Genomic DNA, 20,241 nt, shown 5'->3' with positions numbered 1-20,241 from the left:
CCTCCTCCACTCCAGGGAAAACATCATCCTTCCACCCCAACCAACGTGAACCTCTGCACCATCTCCAGTGCAATGTTATCTACTGCACGTAACACCTACCTACTAAGGTTCCTGTAACGATTTCACATAGAACAAAGTTACCCAGCAAGAGTTAAACTGGCTGATGGACTATTAAACCCATTAAGCAAAAAACACAAAGCTGGAACAGACAGAAGCAACACAATAGAGATCTCTAATGAAAGTCAGTGCCCATTTATTCAGCATAAGACTTGCATTTACTCTGATGTGCAATCTCCCCATTTCTGTTGATACCCACCTCCCCCCACCGTCTGTAGGTCGCATGTTCTTGTCTATTTCTGAACCTACAACAATGACTGAACATTATGTCAGTCGTTGGATTAAGGAAGCAATTTGAAGTCACTGAAATAACATGAATCTGAACCAAAAAACAAGGTTTGCAGAAGCAAAACTAAGTGGTCAACACTTCTCACAAGCCTGCTTGAGTATGAAAATCACAGGAGGCATGTCAGGAAACCACATTCTGTCACCACTTCCTTTCAGTGAAAATATCATCTTCCTGGCAGTATCCTGTATGCAGCCACATCCTCTTTCGTGTGGAATAACCCAGCCATTTATGGTCAAATGTTCAGGTCTGTGTAATCAGCACAAAAGACTTAAGAATTAAATAATGAGTTGAGTTTAATTTAGAGATACAGCGCGGAAACAGGCCTTTCGGCCAACAAGTCCGCACCAACCAGTGATCCCCGCACAGTAACACTAGCCACACACTAGGGACAATTTACATTTCTACCAGGGCGATTAACCTACAAACCTGCACGTCTTTGGAGTGTAGGAGGAAACCGAAAATCTTGGAGAAAACCCACGCAGGTCACGGGGAGAACGTACAAATTCCGTACAGACAGCACCCCTAGTCAGGATCGAACCCGGGACTCTGGCGCTTGAGGTAGTAGCTCTACCGCTGCACTACCGTGCCCACTGCATACATCTGCTAATGTTCTGCATACATTTGCTATAAGCCTTTAATTTTATTTAATAATCACCCAACACAACCCATAATTAAACTCATAGAATATATACTATATCCAGTCATTAATAAATATCATAAATATCATATATTGGTATTAGTTGTAGTAGTTGGTGGAAAATGATTTAAAATATTAAAAAGAACTAAGTATGGGAGATTTTTTTTATAGTTCAAGTGGTTTGTAACCTGGGGAACCCCTGTATTTGCAGGTCAGATGGTGGGGGGAATCTGGCATTTGGTGGTGTTCTCAGCATCTTCACTCTGCATCCATCTTGTGAGTATGAGGCTATGGGATCAGGAGCCAAATATCTGAAGAAGGGTCTTGACCCGAAACGTCACCTATTCCTTTTCTCCAGAGATGCTGCATGACCCGCTGGGTTACTCCAGCTTTTTTTGTCTATCGGTGTTAAATGAGCCTTGGCTGCCAGCTGCAGCAGTGGTGGGAGCTCATGGTTAGAGTCAAACAGTCTCTGTTTTTCTGGATGGTATGAAGCTTCTTGAGTGTTCTTGGAACTGCAATGCATATTATTCCAACATGGAGTTTCACAGGGTTCCAGAAGCAAATCCCACTGTTGGAATCCTACATTAAGGGATGGATGGGCACTCAGGAAATCAGTATCTAGTTAATGTCAACTTGGTCGCATAAAGGCACAAAATTGTGTTTGATAGATCTAGCGCCACTCTTTTTCCAGGACACAACCAGAGCCACAAATAAGCTTGGGCGAAGGTGGGGGTAAGTAGTTCTTGCAATGTAATTGACTTTCAAAATGCATTTGGTTAAACTAACCCGCTAAAAGGTTGTTATATTAAATAAGATCCTCAGAGATTGAGGAGGGAAATGCATTAGCATGGATATAGGATTGGTTCAAGGACAAAAAGCAGCATTAGAATAAAGGGATCGCAGATTATTACTGGCAGTACCCTACAGGGATCTATACTGAGCTACCTAAAGGTTATATTAATAGCCAAGAAGAAAAGATGATGTAAACTATCCAAGTTCATTGATTACATAAAACTGGGAAAGTGAGCTGCAAGGAAGACGTGTCATTTGCACCCGACAAAAACTGATTAAGTGAGTGGACAAAGTAGCCTTCCAACAGCACTCAATGATCATGAAGAAATAGTCTCACAAAGATTTAATAATCTCTGACACTTTCTTCCACTTTTCAGCACTCAAATTAGTATCAAGGATTATGGGGAGAAGGGAGGAAATTAGGGTTAGGAGGGAGACAAAGATCAGCCATGATTGAATGGCATAGCAGACTTGATGGGCTGAATGGCCTAATTCTGTTCCTATCACTTATGACCTTTCCAAAGCCATTTGCTTTGAGATCCAAGGGATCCCAGCTATGTTATCATTCTGGCTATCACAAAATGCTGGAGTAACTCAGCAGGTCAGGCAGCATATAGGAGAGAGGGACTTATCATTCCAGCTGAACAGTTATATTCAAGATTCATCAAAGCAACCAAAAGTGCTTTAGATCAGAACATATAATGGTTTTAACAACTGAAATATCATAAACATTAAGAAATACTTTCATGAGAATTATAATCTGCATGTATAACATTCATTTATTTAAAATCTAATGAGATAGCTAGACTAAAATCTAATGAGGAAGCAATTATGCTTTCCCAACCATTACAAAATTCACAGAGTAGTATAAGAAAATAACTGCAGATGCTGGTACAAATCGATTTATTCACAAAATGCTGGAGTAACTCAGCAGGTCGGGCAGCATCTCGGGAGAGAAGGAATGGGTGACGTTTCGGGTCGAGACCCTTCCTAATTCACAAAATTCACAGATGTCTTACAACAAAATAGATGAATTTCTGGGTACTTACAAAAGACTGGTTCATAAATACCTGAACTTTAATTATAATTCAACTTTACTGATTTCCGTTGATTCTACAGAAGACTAAAACAACACCACCCGAGGAGAGTGGAATAATCGATGGCAACGTTGGTGCTGAACGTTTGCAAACACCCACTATCACAATATCAGGATACGCCACCATTACTCCATTATAACATTTGGTTCCCTATTGTACCAGGTGGACATATCAACTAAAGTGTAGGAAGGAACTCCAGATGCTGGTTTAAACCGAAGATAGACACAAAAAGCTGGAGTAACTCAGCGGGACAGACAGCATCTCTGGAGAGAAGAAATGGGTGACGTTTCGGGTCAGGACACTGCTTCAGACTGAGTGTCAGGGGAAAGGAAAGCGAGAGATATAGACAGTGATATAGCCATGATCACAATGAACGGCGGTGCTGTCTCGAAGGGCCAAATGGCTTCCTCCTGTACCTATTTTCTATGTTTCTATGTCTATATAGAGAGATATAGAACAAATGAATGAAAGATATGCAAAAAAGTAATAATGATAAAGGAAACAGGACATTGTTAGCTGTGAGCAAGGTGAAAACGAGTTATAGACAATGAAACTCACCAGGACGGCATTGAAACTAGTACAACGACTAGGATGGGGGAGGGATGGAGAGAGAGGGGATGCAGGGGTTACTTGAAGTTAGAGAAATCAATATTCTTATCGCTGGGTTGTAAGCTGCCCAAGCGAAATATGAGGTGTTGTTCCTTCAATTTGCGTTTGGCCTCACTCTGACAATGGAGGGGGCCCAGGACAGAAAGGTCAGTGTGGGAATGGAAAGAGGAATTAAAGTGTTTGATAACCGGGAGATCAGGTAGGCCCAGGCAGACTGAGGTAAGGTGTTCAGCAAAACGATCGCCCAGTCTAAGTTTGGTCTCGCCGACATACAAGAGTCCACACCTGGAACAACGGATACAGTAGATGAGGTTGGAGGAGGTGCAGGGAAACCTCTGCCTAACCTGAAAGGACTGTCGGCACCCATGGACAGTGTCGAGGGAGGAGGTATAGGGACAGGTGTTCTCCTGCGGTTGCTGGGGGAAAAAGTTTAGAAGAACTAAAGTACTGGATTTACAAATTCAATACAAAATCCCAATTTTTCATATGATGCTAAACTAACAAATCATGTGGCTTTTAAATAAAGATGATTTGAAGAAATGACACTGTGTAATTTAATGTAGAAAGATACCTTGCGTGAAAGAATAAAAAACTGAGGTGAAACATAGGAATGAAGCTGAAATTGCTGATTAAACAGAATCCAACAGTTGAATCCTAGTGCAATCCTAGACCCAAACATAACCAATTCCTTCGCTCCAGAGATGTATAAACACTGCTGTAATTTCTACATGGTGAAACAAAAACGGCCTTTATTAAAATCTGACAACTTTAACCACGTGTGATTTTTTTTCTATTACAAATCTCAAATTGTGGAGTACAGAGGCAAATAAATAAATGATGGGTCTTTGTCCCAAACATTATGGAGGGCACTGTATGTGCCGAGAGGGCTGTTAAAGTGAACCGATTCCAATCCCCTACAAATCCTGATCCAGTGCAATGTAGTTTCTCCAGCACATCTTGTATAAATAGCATCTGTACATCCGCTTTCTGCCATTCTTACACACCCGATTCTGAACAGTTAGTCTTACCACACCCTGTTAAGTTCTAAAAACAGCTACTTTTGTGTTCCCTTCTAAAATGTATTCCCTTCTCATCTTACTTTGCCCACTTCCTCCTTCCACATCAACCCTTTTCACCTTCTCTTGTTTCTTCCACTTTTCTAATTTTTTTTCACGATTAAAGACGATGGAAATAAAAACTGCCATCTCCAAGTGGGATTGGTGGAGTCAGAAAGAGGAAACAAAGGAAAAAAATTATGAGGTGGATCATATTTCTGTTTTTAGATTTGAAAGCTTTGTGGTGCTTGATCACGCCTGAATTTAAAAAATATTTCCTTCATTAAAATAACAACTTCCCATTTACAAATCTATTTTGGCTGCTGCTAATTAATCCTTTTTTAAAGCGAGTATTAATTTCACTCGTTACCCTTCAAAGTACAGCTATAACCAACGTAAGTGGAATGATCTTTTGCTATTCCTCTTATCTTTGAAATTGAGCTGTTTTACCGACAAGAGACAGGAAATACTGGAGTAACTCAGCAGAATAGGCAGCATCTCTGGAACGATGGATTGGGTGATGTTTCGGGTCGAGATCTTTCTTCAGACTGAGAGTCAGGGGAGAGGAAGACAGAAATGAAAGGGGAAGGTGTGAAAACAACAGATCAAAGGGGACAATGCTCAAGGAAAATGTAGAATGGTTCATTGTTAACTGAGGGGAAGATGACAATGCAAATACAAGGCATGCAAATACAATCAGTATAATTTAATCAGGACATCAGTGAAACTAGTCGGAGAACTAGATGGGAGAGGGATGGAGAGAGCGGGAAAGCAAGGACTACTTGATTAGAGAAATCAAACATACCACTGGATTGTAAACTGCCCAAGCAAAATATGAGGTCCTGTTCCTCCAATTTGCATTGGGCCTCACTCTGACAGTGGAAGAGGCCCAGCACCTAAAGGTCAGTGTGGGAATGGGAGGGGAAGTTAAAGTGTTTAGCAAACCGTGAGATTACATCGGCCTAGGCAGATTGAGCAGAGGTGTTCAGTGAAATGATCGCAGAGCCTGCACTTAGTCTCACCGCTATACAGGAGTTCACACCTGGAACAGCGGATACAGTAGATGAGGTAAGAGGAGGTGCAGGTGAACCTTTGCCGCACCTGAAAGGACTGTTTGGGTCCTTGGATGGAGTCAATGGAGGAGGTATAGGGCCAGGTGTTGCATCTCATACGGTTGCTGGGGAAAGTATCTGGGGAGGGGGTGGTTTGGGTGGGAAGGGATGAGTGAACCAGTGAGTTGCGGGGGAAACAGTCTCTGCAGAAAGCAGAAAGGGGTGGAGATGGGAAAATGTGGCTCGTGGTGGAATACCGTTGGAGGTGGCGAAATTGTCGGAGGATTATGTGCTATATGCAACGGCTGATGGACTGAAAGGTGAGGACTAGGAGGATTCTGTTCCTATTGCAACTGGGGGGAGAGGGAACAAGAGCAGAGCTATGTGATATCGAGGAGATTTGTGTAAGGGCCTCGTCTATGATGGAGGAGGGGAACCCTCGTTTCTTAAAGAATGAGGACATCTTGGATGCCTTGGTATGGAGCACCTCATCTTGGGCATAGATGCGGCGTAGACGGAGGAATTTGGAGTAGGGTGGGAAGAAGTGTAGTCTAGGTAGCTATGGGAGTCAATAGGTTTATAATAGATGTCAGTCAATAGTCTATCTCTTGTCATGGGGATGGTGAGATCAAGAAATGGAAGGGAGATGTCAGAGATGGTCCAAATGAATATATAAATTGTCTCTAGTGGGTATAGGATAGTGTTAATGTGCGGGGATCGCTGGTCGGTGCGGACCTGGTGGGCCGAAAGGGCTTGTTTCCGAGCTGTTTCTCTAAACTAAACTCTAAACTAAACACAAAATGCTGGAGTAACTCAGGACAGGCAGCATCTCTGAGTTACTCAGGCATTTTGTGCCTACCTTCAAGTCTATTCCGTCAATCAATCATTTTTCAAAAGGTGTCTTGTCAGTTAATATTAATTTCTTTGCATCCTTTTACTTTATCAATCTTTTGTGCAAATAAGCTGGAAATTAACACGTGCAATTAAAGTCTCACTTTCATTTTCATTTTTCTGCTAACCCGAGAAATTCAAGTTTCTCTCCATCAATTTATTTAATGTATGACTCTATCTGATTTATATCTTCAACATCTCTTTCAATACTCAGTTATATTTGTGTTCTGCTATTTGTAGTTTTCATTCTAGTTGATGTGAATTTCTTATCTTATTGAAGCTGGCTTTGCAATCTTCATCTTTTAGCCGTGAACTAAATTATGTGATGTTTATTCATAATTTCCTACATTATCTACCTGCTCTAAACAATCAGAATTATCATGGCACGGAATGGTTCTGCCAGTTGAGTCTATTAAAAAAGCAGTCATACAAAACCCCCTTCCGCATGCTCTCCTCAGAACCTATCACATTGCTTTATGTGTAGGAAAGAACTGCAGATGCTGGTCTAAATCAAAGGCACAAACAAAATGCTGGAGTAACTCAGCGGGTCAGGCAGCATCTCTGGAGAGAAGGAATGGGTGATGTTTCGGGTTGAGACCCTTCTTCAGACTGAATTCCTTTATGAATGCTCTAATTAACTCTGATTCTACTATTACCCCAGACAACACATTCCAAACCTAAATCTTCTGCTCTGTAGGAAAATCTACCTCATGAAGTGGGGCACGTGTCAAGCAAAGTTTTCTTTATTACTCAAGCACCATACAGCTCCCCAAACCCCCAACCAGCACAACTCCTCCTGGAACTCCACTACCAACTGCACCCCTTCCTATTCCAAGTCCCGTGATCCCACCCCTGAGCCGAGGGTTCGCACCACGCGTGGCTCACACCCAGGGACCACCACATTCATTTCATTTTTGCTTCTTAACTCCATTCGCTGTCCCCAAATTCTTGACCACTCCGTCAATGGAATTCGTCTCTCTCTATTTCATCTACACCTTTCATTTTAAACATTTATCAGATTTCATCTATTCCAAGGAAAATAACCTTTGCAGAAGTTGATGGGAATGGACAGCTTGTGAGCAAAGGGTTGCCGACCAACTGGAAGGATGATAAAAGCACGGCAGCAAGAATTCAAAGTGTGCACAGTCTGAAGAAGGGTCTCGACCCGAAACGCCACCCATTCCTTCTCCCCACAGATGCTGCCTGACCCGCTGAATTACTCCAGCATTTTGTGTCTATTCCTGTTAGAGCGCAGGGCAAGGATGGCAGGAGTGGGGAACTCTGGATGACAAGAGATATCGAGCCTCTGGTCAGAATAAAGACAGAAGCATGGTTCAGGTAGCTGGGATCAAGTGAATTCCTGGAGCAGTACAGAGGATGCAGGGGTATACTCAAGGAGGGCATCAGGAGGGCAAAAAAGGGGGCATGAGAATTACATGGGAAGATTAGGAGTGTCCAATATAAAAATATGAGATTTTTAAAAGTATATTATGGGAAAAAGTGTAACTGGGGAGAGAATAGGGCTGCTTAACGAACAAAGAATAAAAGGACTGGACAAGCAAGATGCAGGAAAAATGTTCCCAATGTCGGGGGAAGTCCAGAACCAGGGGCCACAGTCTAAGAATAAAGGGGAGGCCATTTAAAACTGAGATGAGAAAAAAACCTTTTTCACCCAGAGTTGTGAACTTGTGGAATTCTCTGCTACAGAAGGCAGTGGAGGCCAATTCACTGGATGTATTTAAAAGAGAGTTAGATAGAGCTCTAGGGGCTAGCGGAATCAAGGGATATGGGGAGAAGGCAGGCATGGGTTACTGATTGTGGATGATCAGCCATGATCACAATGAATGGAAGGGCTAAATGGGCTCCTCCTGCACCTATTTTCTATGTTTCTAACGAGGAGAAATATGTGTAGAGCTGCAGGAGATGGGAGAGGTCCTCAATTAATATTTTGCTTCTATTTTTACCATGGAGAAAAGCAGTCTGCATATAAGACAAATCAAGGAGTATAGGTACATAGCAGGTCTGGGTCTGAAGGGTCTCGACCCGAAACGTCACCTATTCCTTTTCTTCAGAGATGCTGCCTGACCAGCTAAGTAACCCCAGATTTTTGTGTCTATCTTCAGTAGAAGTACATTTTCCCCATAAAGTACAATCAAAGATGGATATGCTTAAGAAGGAGGCTTTTGGCACACAGACCTTCATCAGTAAGGACGTTGCATCTGGAAGGCTGTTGCCAGGACTTGAGGTCGGGCAGGCTAGGACTTTAATCCATGGAGCATAAGAAACTGAGGGGTGATCTTAAAGAATTGTGTATTCTAGTTTATTTTCTCATTTGTTCCACCAACATGTCCCTTAGCATTAAATGCCCTCTCTCTGCCCAGTCTATCAGCCTGATCAGCCAAAACATTATGACCACTGACAAGTGAAGTGAATAACATTGAATATCATTGAATATAATAGCACCTGTCAAGAGGTGGGATATATTAGGCAGCAAGCGAACAGTCAGTTCTTGAAGTTGATGTGTTGGATGCAGGAGAAATGGGCAGGAGTAAAGACCTGAGCGACTTTGACAAGTGCCAAATTGTTATGGCCAGACGACTGGGTCAGAGCATCTCTGAAATTGCAAGGCTTGTGGGGTGCTCCCGGTCAGCAGTGGTGAGTACCTACCGACAGTGGTCCGAGGAGGGACAAACCACAAACCGGCGACAGGGTGTTGGGTGCCCAAGGCTCATCGATTCACGAGGGCAACGAAGGCTATCCCGTCTGGTCCAAACCGACAGTAGGTCTACTGTGGCACAAGTCACAGAAAATGTTAATGGTGGTCACGGGAGGAATGTGTATCGCACCCTGCTGCGTATGGGGCTGCACATGGAGGACCAACAGCATATTAAGCAGGTGGTCATAATGTTTTGGCTGATCGGTGTATGTGCTTCATGTTTATTACTATCTTGCTCACGCTTCCATTTCCAGCTCATCTGTAAATGTATATCCTATTCACGCAAGTCCTAATGATAAATATTCATCAACATGTGCTTTTCGCTGCTGGTGAAGTTACATCAGTTCAAATATCAACCTTTTGCTAATGTTCTCTATTTCTTACTAAAGTCACTTTTATTCCACAGCCTTCAATCATGACGACACACCTGTTACATGACACCTCATCTAAATGAACCATACCATCTTCATTTCCTTCATTCACTCTCTCTATCCCTTCAAGCAAAAAAATCTATTTAAACCCGATTTTTCTTTTAACAAATCCACACAGGCTTTCTTCAATCAATTTATGCTCATCTAGGTGACCACTAATTCTGTCGGATTATTATTTTGGGGTATTTCCCCACAACCGGGCCGGTACTTAATCAGTTTATCGCCACGCCTCCTTTAACATCTGCAGTCAGATGAAGTCACTGAATTCAAAGATGTTTGAAAGATATGACCAGGACCTCTGAATGTTCTCAGCAACCAAGGAAGCATCCCATCTACAACTAGAGATAGACTCAATAAGCTGGAGTAACTCAGCGGGTCAGACAGCATCTCTGGAGAAAAGGAATAGGTGATGTTTCGGGTCTGGACCCTTCTTCAGGCCAATCTACAGCTACTGATTTATTTGCCAAGTACAACTAGCCTCTCTAGTACCTCCAAGTTTTCAAATTTCATTCAACCTAGGACAATTACATCTTCATTTGTTAAGACAGCAGCAATCTTCACCAAGTACACATTTGGTACATTCCATATAAGGGCATCGGAGATGTCCTCATTCTTTAGGAAACGGGGGTTCCACTCTTCCATTATAGTCAAGTCAAGTCAATTTATTTGTATAGCACATTTAAAAACAACCCACGTTGACCAAAGTGCTGCACATCTGACTAGGAAAAAAAAAAAAAAAAAAAAAAAAGAAACATACAGTGGCAGGCAGCCAAACACAACGGCGCGGCCATCTTGAACAAAATGTTAATTCAATCACCCACAGTCCAACAATGATCACCCACAGTCCAACAATAAAAGCACTAAACAGGCACCCAAATTACCCAACCCCAAAAAACCCCCAAAACACAGTCCAACAATAGAAGCATTAAATAGGCATTCAAATCACACACCCCAAAACCCCCAAAAACACAGTCCAACAATAAAAGCATCAAACAGGCACTCAAACCACCCAACCCCAAAAACACACAAAAAAGAAACATCCATCAAAGAAACATCCATCACAGTGAGTCTCCTCCAGTCCTCTCCTCACTGTGATGGAAGGCCACAATGTCTTTCCCTTCTCCTGCTGTCCTCGCCCGCAGTCAGGTTGTTGTGGTTGCAGGCCGCACCGGACGGTCCACAGCGGGCCAAGCCCAAGGCGCGTCGCAGCCGCTCCCGCAGCCGCTCCCGCAGCCGCTCCCGCAGCCGCTCCCGCAGCCTCCGAAGACGGCCGGCTCCGCCGATGATAAGTCCGATCCGGGGCGGGCGAACACGCTGCTGCCGCTGTTGTTGCACGTCGGGGCGGTCGTGGCTCCCGACATTGAAGCCCCCGCCCAGCAGAGAAATATCCCGCGGCCTATCTTAGGCCGCGCCGGATGGTGAAATGTCCGCACCCCAAGCCCCGCGACCCGGGGCGGGCGAACCCGCTGCCGCTGCCGGAGCTCCCGATGTCGGCATCCACGCGGCCCGAGCCTAAGGCGAGTCGCAGCTGCTCCCGCAGCCTCCGAAGACGGCCGGCTCCGGTGGTGGTAAGTCCGATCCGCGGGCTCTGCGAACCAGAGCCCTGGAGGCCGCCAGCTCCAGGAGTTGGGCCGATGGTAGGCCGCAGCAGGAACGGAGACACGGCCCAGAAAACAAAGGTCGGGTCTCCGTTCTGAAGGGACACATATTTACAGTGTTACAGTTTCCCCCTCCCCCCCACATACACACACAGTACACAAACACAAAAACGCCACATCACAACTACAATTAAGACCAAAAAAACCCAACAAAAACACAAAGACAAATGGACCGCAGGTGAGCGGCAGCTGCTAGGGCAGTGCCGCCATTTTGTTATAGACGAGGCTCTCACTAGGGCCTCCTCAATATCCCGCAGCTCCGCTCTTGCTCCCCCTCCCCCTGTTCGTAACAAGGACAGAGTCCCCCTTGTCCTCACCTTCCACCCCATCAGCCGTCGCATACAACATATTATCCTCCAACATTTCTGCTACCTCCAACGGGATCCCACTGCTGGCCACATCTTCCCATCTCCACCCCTTTCTGCAGAGACCGTTCCCTCTGAAACTCCCTGGTCCACTCGTCCCTTCCTACCCAAACCACCCCCTCCCCAGTTACTTTCCCCTGCAACTGCAGGCGATGCAACACCTGTCCCTTTACCTCCCCCTTCGACTCCATCCAAGGACCCAAACAGTCTTTCCAGATGAGGCAGAGGTTCACCTGCACCTCCTCCAACTCATCTACTGTATCCGCTGTTCCAGATGTCTGCATCGGCGAGACCAAGCGCAGACTCGGCGATCGTTTCGCTGAACACCTCCGCTTAGTCCGTCTTAACCCACCTTATTTCCTGGTGGCTCAGCACTTCAACTCTCCCTCCCATTCCCAATCTGACCTTTCTGTCCTGGGCCTCCATTGCAAGAGTGAGGCCCAGTGTAAATTGGAGGAACAGCACCTCATATTTCGCTTGAGTAGCTATCACCCCAGCGGTGTGAACATTGACTTCTCTAACTTCAGATAACTTCCCTGCTCTCCCTCTCTATCCCTTCCCCCTTCCCAGTTCTCCCACTAGTCTTCCCGTCTCCGACTACATCCTATCTTTGTCCCGCCCCCTCCCCTGACATCAGTCTGAAGAAGGGTCTCGACCCTAAACGTCACCGTTCCTTCTCTCCAGAGATGCTGCCTGACCCGCTGAGTTACTCCAGCATCGTGTGTCTACCTTTAGTACACCAACTATGCCTTTTGTCTCCATGTGCAAATTTCCTTTTTGGTCTCTGACCGCCTCTTGCATTCCTTTTCCTATTGGCATTCCGATGGAATATCTTGCTACCAGTTTTTTCCCACATTCCCCTCGTGGTTTATCATTTCCTTTTCCACTTCCTCCTATCATATCATATCATATATATACAGCCGGAAACAGGCCTTTTCGGCCCTCCAAGTCCGTGCCACCCAGCGATCCCCGTACATTAACACTATCCTACACCCACTAGGGACAATTTTTACATTTTACATTTACCCAGCCAATTAACCTACATACCTGTACGTCTTTGGAGTTAGTAGTCAACCTGTTTCTCACTAGTTGTTTGGAAGTGGTACCTGTCATGTGTGTTTTGTCTGTTTTGTTTTGGTATTCTTTGTGGACACACATCAAGCCTTGGCTTTAATCCCCATAACCTGCTCCCAAGTGGGAATCTGCCTGGGCTGCAGCTAAAACTCTTTAAAGGTCTCCTGTTGTTCAGTTCTATTCTAGCCTGTTAAGCTATAAATCCATCTCACCTGGGCAGGATCTGTTTCCAGACCAATGAAACTGGCTCCTCTCCAACTAACTATTTGTCTATGGTATTAAACTTAATGGTGAGCAACCACTGTTGAGCTGGTTACCATGGAGATGTATCCGAGCTAGGGAAAGTTGCAAAGCCAAACAAAGAGGGAGAAATAGACACAAAATGCTGGAGTACCTCAGCGGGACAGGCAGCATCTCTAGAGAGAAGGAATGGGCACTGAGCTCCCCCTCCCCAGAGTTGCACCCCATCAGCCGTCACATACGACACATAATCCTCCAACATTTTTGCCACCTCCAATGGGATCCCACCACTAGTCACATCTTCCCATCTCCACCCCTTTCCGCCTTCCACAGAGACCATTCCCTCCGCAACTCCCTGGTTAACTCATCCCTTCCCACCCAAACCACCCCCTCCCCAGGTAACTTCCCCAGCAATCGCAGGAGATGCAACACCTGTCCCTATACCTCCTCCCTCAAATCTGTCAGTCTTTTCAGGTTTGGCAGAGGTTCACTTGCACCCACTCCAACCTCATCTACTGCATCCGTTGCTCAAGATGTGGACTCTTATATATTGGCGAGACCAAACTTAGACTGGGCGATCGTTTTGCTGAATACCTTTGCACAGTCCGCCTGGACCTACCTGATCTCCCGGATCCCAAACACTAATTCCCCTTCCCATTCCCACACTGACCTTTCTGTCCTGGGCCTCCTCCATTGTCAGAGTGAGCCCAATCACAAATTGGAGGAACAGCACCTCATATTTCACTTGGGCAGCTTACACCCCAGTGGTATGAATATTGATTTCTCTAACTTCAAGTAACCCCTGGATTCCCTCTCCCTCCATCCTTCCCCCACCCAAGTCACACCAGCTTCTCGTTCTCACCGAGCCTGTTTCTTTTATCACCATTACTTTTTTGCATATCTTTCTTTCATTCATTTGTTCTATATCTTTCTACATCACTGTCTATATCTCTTGTTTCCCCTTCCCCTGACTAGTTTGAAGAATGGTCTTGGTCTGAAACATCACTCATTGCTTCTCTCCAGAGATGCTGCCTGTCCCGCTGAGTTACTCCAGCAGTTTGTGTCTATCTTCGGTTTAAACCAGCATCTGCATTCCCTTCCTACACAAAGAGGGAGAGCTGGCAGCATCCACCACATTCATCTGCCGTTGATGAGAGGATTCAGACTAATATGTGTAGCAGCCATTCCTGGTCGCCAATGAAAGTTCCCCCCACCATGCTGGCTAGTGCTGGCTTTGTCCCACATTTCAGTGGTGGGCGAGCTGGGGCAGGTGATGAAGCCGCCCAACCCCAGCCTTCTCAGACATCTTCTCCGCAGCGAGCCCCAGGCAATGCTTTGCTGCAGCAGGCTCAGTGGACATGGGTTCACATCTGACTCTAGGCTCAGCATCACACGCTCCATATAAATGATTTTATTATAGACCATAGACAATAGGTGCAGGAGTAGGCCATTCGGCCCTTCAAGCCAACACCGCCATTCAATGTGATCATGGCTGATCATCCACAATCAGTACCCCGTTCCTGCCCTCTCCCCATACTCCCTGGCTCCGCTATCATTAAGAGTATCTAATTCTCTCTAAAGCATCCAGAGAATTGGCCTCCACTGCCTTCTGAGGCAGAGAATTCCACAGATTTACAACTCTCTGAGTATGTTTCAATAAGATCTCCGCTCATCCATCTAAATTCCAGTCGCTCCAGTCTTTCAACATACGACAGTCCCGCCATTCCGGGAATTAACCTTGTGAACCTGTGCTGTACTTATTGAAGTAGATGGGTAATGTACCTGTGAGCGTTTGGACCAGAAGACCAAAGACTCTATAGCACATCAGCACTCTGCGGGTAGCAATGGCCATGCATACCAGTATAAGTTATTCCTGATGGCCTTTGGATAATTCAAATCACTTATTATGATGCTCCACTGTTCCTATATTTTTCTGTGGGCAGGTTTGGGTGTACAGGATGTAACTGTTTAAGCTATCTCGATCCAGAGATAGATTGATTCTTGATTAGTACAGGTGTCAGGGGTTATAGGGAGAAGGCAGGAGAATGGGGTTAGGAGGGAGAGATAGATCAGCCATGATTGAATGGAGGAATAAGCGTGATGGGCCGAATGGCCTAATTCTGCTCCCATCACTTATGAACTAACTTGCAAGCAATGCAGTAAACATAAAGATAGCTATCAACTTTAATTATGTTTTACTTTTATTTATTTACTTATTTTTGTTTACACAATTGCCGATTACCTCACAGGATGGCTGATGCATAATGAATGAGAGAATCCTGAACCATCTGACATGTTGTAGATATGTATGGGCCTGCGCCTTGGAAGAATGTAGAGGTTTTGCTGTCAAATTGTGCATTTGTATTTGTGATATGATGTATTGTGAACACATCAGCTGCAAAGGGGTGTCCAGGGAGGGTGGGTGAGGGTTATTTTGGTTGTTATATATAAAGAACAAAATGGAGGGGAATGTAATGCATTACGTTTTTCGTATTGTATCTTTCCTTCAATAAAAATAAATATTTAAAGGAGGGAGAGATAGATCAGCCATGATTGAATGGCGGAATAGGCGTGATGGGCCGAATGGCCTAATTCTGCTCCCATCACTTATGAACTAACTTGCAAGCAATGCAGTAAACATAAAGATAGCTATCAACTTCAGGAAATACATACATATAGGTAGAGTACAGACAGCAAATAAAAATTAACATTGAAACATTTAGATAAGAGTGACATACTGTATAGGCAGTGATGCAGAGAGATATAAAACAAATAAAAGTTATGATATGCAAAAGAATGAAAAGAAAGGAAACTTTAAAAGGTGTCAAGAATTTGAGTTCTCTGACAAAAAGAGTAATTGGAAATGGATTAAATTATAGCATCCGAAAGTTAGTCGTCATAGTTTAAAAGGAAAACACCCACATGGGCAAATAGCCAGGGATTAAATTGCTGCACTTTGTTGCACCATTTTATGATTCCATGTTACTCACTTGTCGTCGTCCCCCCGTCCCCCCCACTGTTCAGCTGTCTTTGATTTACACTGAAGATCAGCATCTCTTATTCAATTGAAGCCATAATCTATTTTTGAACCACTTTACAATTTGAGTTTCAGTATTCCTAGCAATAGACATCACAAATCTGTTTTCATCCCTGGCAACTACTATGCTTCCAAGAAAACAGTGTACAGAACCATTACTTTTGCAGCATTATCAATTAGGCCGCGGGAGTTTCTCCGCCCGGCGAGGGCTTCAATGTCAGGAGCCCCGACCGCCCCGACGTGGCAACTTCAACAGCCTGACCGCAGGAGAAGACGGCAGGGAAGAGAAAATACATTCTGGCCTTCCATCACAGTGAGGAGGTGACTGGAGGAGACTCACTGTGATGGATGGGTTTTTTGTTTGTTTTGTGTTGGTTTGTGATTGTGTGTGTAATTGCTTATTTTTATTGCTTCTTACTGTTGGACAGTGGGTAATGGAATTTCGTCCAAAAGACATGTTTTTTTGGATGACAATAAAGGCTATTCTGATTCTCTGATTATACGTCAAATGCACTCAATATAATAAGGTTTTTATGGCGCTATTTTAATTGCCAGTGATTGTAAACCATCATGCTGGAAGTTGCAGGAGGCAATATATTTAACATGTGATTCTTTGCAAAGTGACAGCTTCTCATCAAATGAAAGTGACAGAATTTACCAGACATATTAAGCATGAAGACAGATACAAAATGCTGGAATAACTCAGCGGGACAGGCAGCATCTCTGGAGAGAAGGAATGGGTGATGTTTCGGGTCGAGACTTCGGGTCTGAAGAAGGGTCTCGACCTGAAAAATCACCCATTCCTTCTATCCAGAGATGCTGCCTCTCCCGCTGAGTTACTCCAGCATTTTATCTATCTTCAGTTTAAACCAGCATCTGCAGTTCCTTCCTACACAATGCTCTTGTACATTCTTAGTTTTCTCTCCTTTAATTGCCATTGTGAATGTAAAGAGCTGACACCCAATGAGGTACCACAGTGGCTCAGCAATTAGTGCTGCTGCCCCAACTGCAGAAGCCTAGATTTGATTCACCATGGGGATATTTTGTGTGAACTTTGCACAATGTCCCCATGGCCACGTGGCTGCACCCTCGCCCCACGTGCTCCTGTTTCCTCCTCAAGCCAAAGATATACTGATTGGTACATTAAGTAGTTACTGAGCACAAGCAATATACCTGCAATTATATATGCAGCTTTATATTGAAAGCTTACAGTCCATATTTATCATACTACCCATTATAATAACACAGACTTAGATGCCACCAATAAATGAATGTGTCCTTTGTTGTTACAATGCCGATTAAAGAAGAGTCAACACATTATGGAATGGAACAGTCTGAAGAAAGGTCTCGACCCGAGACGTCACCCATTCCTTCTCTCCAGAGATGCTGCCCGACCCGCTGAGTTACTCCAGCATTTTGTGTCTATCTTCGGATTAAACCAGCTTCTGCAGTTCCTTCCTACACATTATGGAATGTTGTCCTCTTGGTTCCCAGAAAGGCTTTTCGTTCCCCGCCCCATTTCAGGAAACAAACTACGTCACGCTGCTGATCTCAAGCCAGTTCTGCGAAGAAATGGTTTGCATCCAATTCTAACACAAATAGAATGAAAAGCTTTTTGAAAACGTTTTTTTTTCCTGAATGTTGTATTATTGTTACGATTTTATATGCTCAGTCTCAACATTTACAATCAAAGCTTGTCCAATCTATTAAATTAGGAATTTACTTCCTGTTCAGTCTAAATGAATGTGGATAATTATGACAGTCAATTATATTAATGTGGCTTTATTTGGAAGAGTGGGTAGAGCTGAACATTATGAGCATTTGTAGAGAAGGAACAGGGAGGGGAAAGCAAGCAGAGGGAGCATAAACCTACTTGAAACCACAATATAACTCAGACAAACTGGTGGTGGAACACAGCAGGTCAGGCAACATTTGTGAAGGGAATAGCCAGGTGACGTTTCAGGTCAGTGCTCTTCTTCAGAGAGAAGGGACCCGACCCAAAATGTGGTCTGTCCATTTCTTCCACAGGTGCTGCCTGACGTACTTGAGTCCCCCCCTGCAGATTGTTTTTAGCTCATGATTCCAGCATCTGCAGTTTCTTGTGTCTCAAATAAAACTCAAAATTTTGATATCAACTGGTTTACAAAAAAAAACTTTTTGACAAGAAGTTAGGGACTTTGTCACTCAGTCATAGAGTCATACTGTGTGTAAACAGGCCCTTCAGCCCAACTTGCACATGCACAAGGTGCCCCTTCTACACTATTCCCACCTACCCACGTTTTGGCCTATATCCTGGCCACATTCCCCTAAATCTTCCCTGCACTCTTTCCAGCTTAGCAACATCTTTCCTATAGCAGGGTCCCCAAAACTGAACACAATACTCCAAATGTGTCCTCACCAAAGTCTTGCACAATGTTAACATAACACTCCAATTCTATTCTCGGACTGATGAAGGCAATAGTACCAAAAGCATTCTTGGCCACCTATCCACCCGTGATGCCACCTGACTGCATGCATAGACTCCCAGTTAAGCAGTGCAGATTTTTAAAATTCTCACCCTTGTTTTTAAATCCCTCTAAGGCTTCACCATTCCTTACATCTGTACATTTTTCCAACTATGTAAGCCTCTAAAACATTTTTGCTTCTGTTATCAAATCAAATCAAATCAAATCGTTTTTATTGTCATTCAAAATTAATCGAATGAAATTGTCGTTACCATGCAGTCACAAACAATAAAGAGCACAAGACACACAATTACAGCTTAACACAGACAACCATCACAGTGATTCCTCCAGGCACACTCTCACTGTGATGGAAATATAATCACAACCATTGACTGCCAGGACTTCAACCTGTGGAATTCTCTGTCCAGATCATTTTTTCACCGCACAGTGCAACGCTGACATTTTGTTTTATTACGTTTACTGAATATACTGAGTGTTATAAAAGATAGACACAAAGTGCTGGAGTAACTCTGCAGATCAGGCTGCATCCCTGAAGAAAAAGGATAGGTGACATTTCAGGTCAGACTGAAGAAGGGTCCCTGCCTGAAACGTCACCTATCCTTTTTCTCCAGATGTTGCCGGACCCGCTGAGTTACTCCAGCATTTTGTGTCTATACCGCGAGTGTGATCATTTCCCCATGACAGAAATTAGATAAATATTAATTTTACATGACATCGATGTTAAAATTGTCCCTGATACCTGTGTTACATCAAAATTGCCCTGCATGTTTTCAAAAGACAATAGATGCAGGAGTCGGCTATTCGGCCCTTAGAGCCAGCACCACCATTCACCGTGATCATGGTTGATCAAGCCTTTAAGATAATCCATAAAGCTTAGCGATTTTATTAAGCTACTGGGCATCTTCCATATAAGGTCACAAGTCATAGGAGCAGAATTAAGCCATTCGGCCCATCGTCTACTCCACCATGCAATCATGGCTGATCTATCTCTCCCTCCTAAACCCATTCTCCTGCCTTCTCCCCATATCACAACACCCGTACTAATCAAGAATCTATCTATATCTGCTTTAAAAATATCCATTGACGGCCTCCACAGCCTTCAATGGCAAAGAATTCCACAGATTCACCACCCTCTGACTGAAGACATTCTTCCTCATCTCCTTCTTAAAGGAACATCCTTTAATTTTGAGGCTATGACCTCTAGTCCTAGACCCTACAACTAGTGAAAACATCCTCCCCACATCCACTCTATCCAAGCCTATCCAATATAGGGCTCAATTAAATCTTATTCCTCACCATTCCTGCAAACAGTCATTGGACATTTCCCTGTGTTCCAAACACTACGTGCAAGCAGGGAGAATTGTTGATGTTGTAGTGATCTCCGCAGTTTAACTCAAAAAACATTGAATGCGCTCAAACACAAGAGATTACATTTCCAAACCACAGAATGTGTACAGAACATATCAGTTAATAATCAGAAGCCAAAATTAATTACTATAAAAAAAGCAAGCAAAGAAGTGATGATCACAATCAATATTTTGACTGGTCTTTACTGGGGGAGTCCAGAACCAGGGGCCACAGTCTAAGAATAAAGGGGAGGCCATTTAAAACTGAGGTGAGAAAAAACTTTTCACCCAGAGAGTTGTGAATTTGTGGAATTCCCTGCCACAGAGGGCAGTGGAGGCCAAATTACTGAATGAATTTAAAAGAGAG

At 44.0% G+C, this 20,241-nt stretch overlaps 1 protein-coding gene across 1 annotated transcript in view; it reads right to left on the bottom strand.

Annotated features, from left to right (window-relative positions):
* cdc42bpb (CDC42 binding protein kinase beta (DMPK-like)) overlaps positions 1 to 20,241 on the bottom strand; it is a 194,285-nt gene that overhangs the window by 102,523 nt on the left and 71,521 nt on the right. The gene's annotated exons all lie outside the window — the stretch shown is intronic.

Source organism: Rhinoraja longicauda, chromosome 10 (genome assembly GCF_053455715.1).
Source record: "Rhinoraja longicauda isolate Sanriku21f chromosome 10, sRhiLon1.1, whole genome shotgun sequence".
NCBI classification, from domain to species: domain Eukaryota; kingdom Metazoa; phylum Chordata; class Chondrichthyes; order Rajiformes; family Arhynchobatidae; genus Rhinoraja; species Rhinoraja longicauda.
Note: the sequence above shows the minus strand (reverse complement) of the source record. Positions and strands in the feature narration are given on the sequence as shown.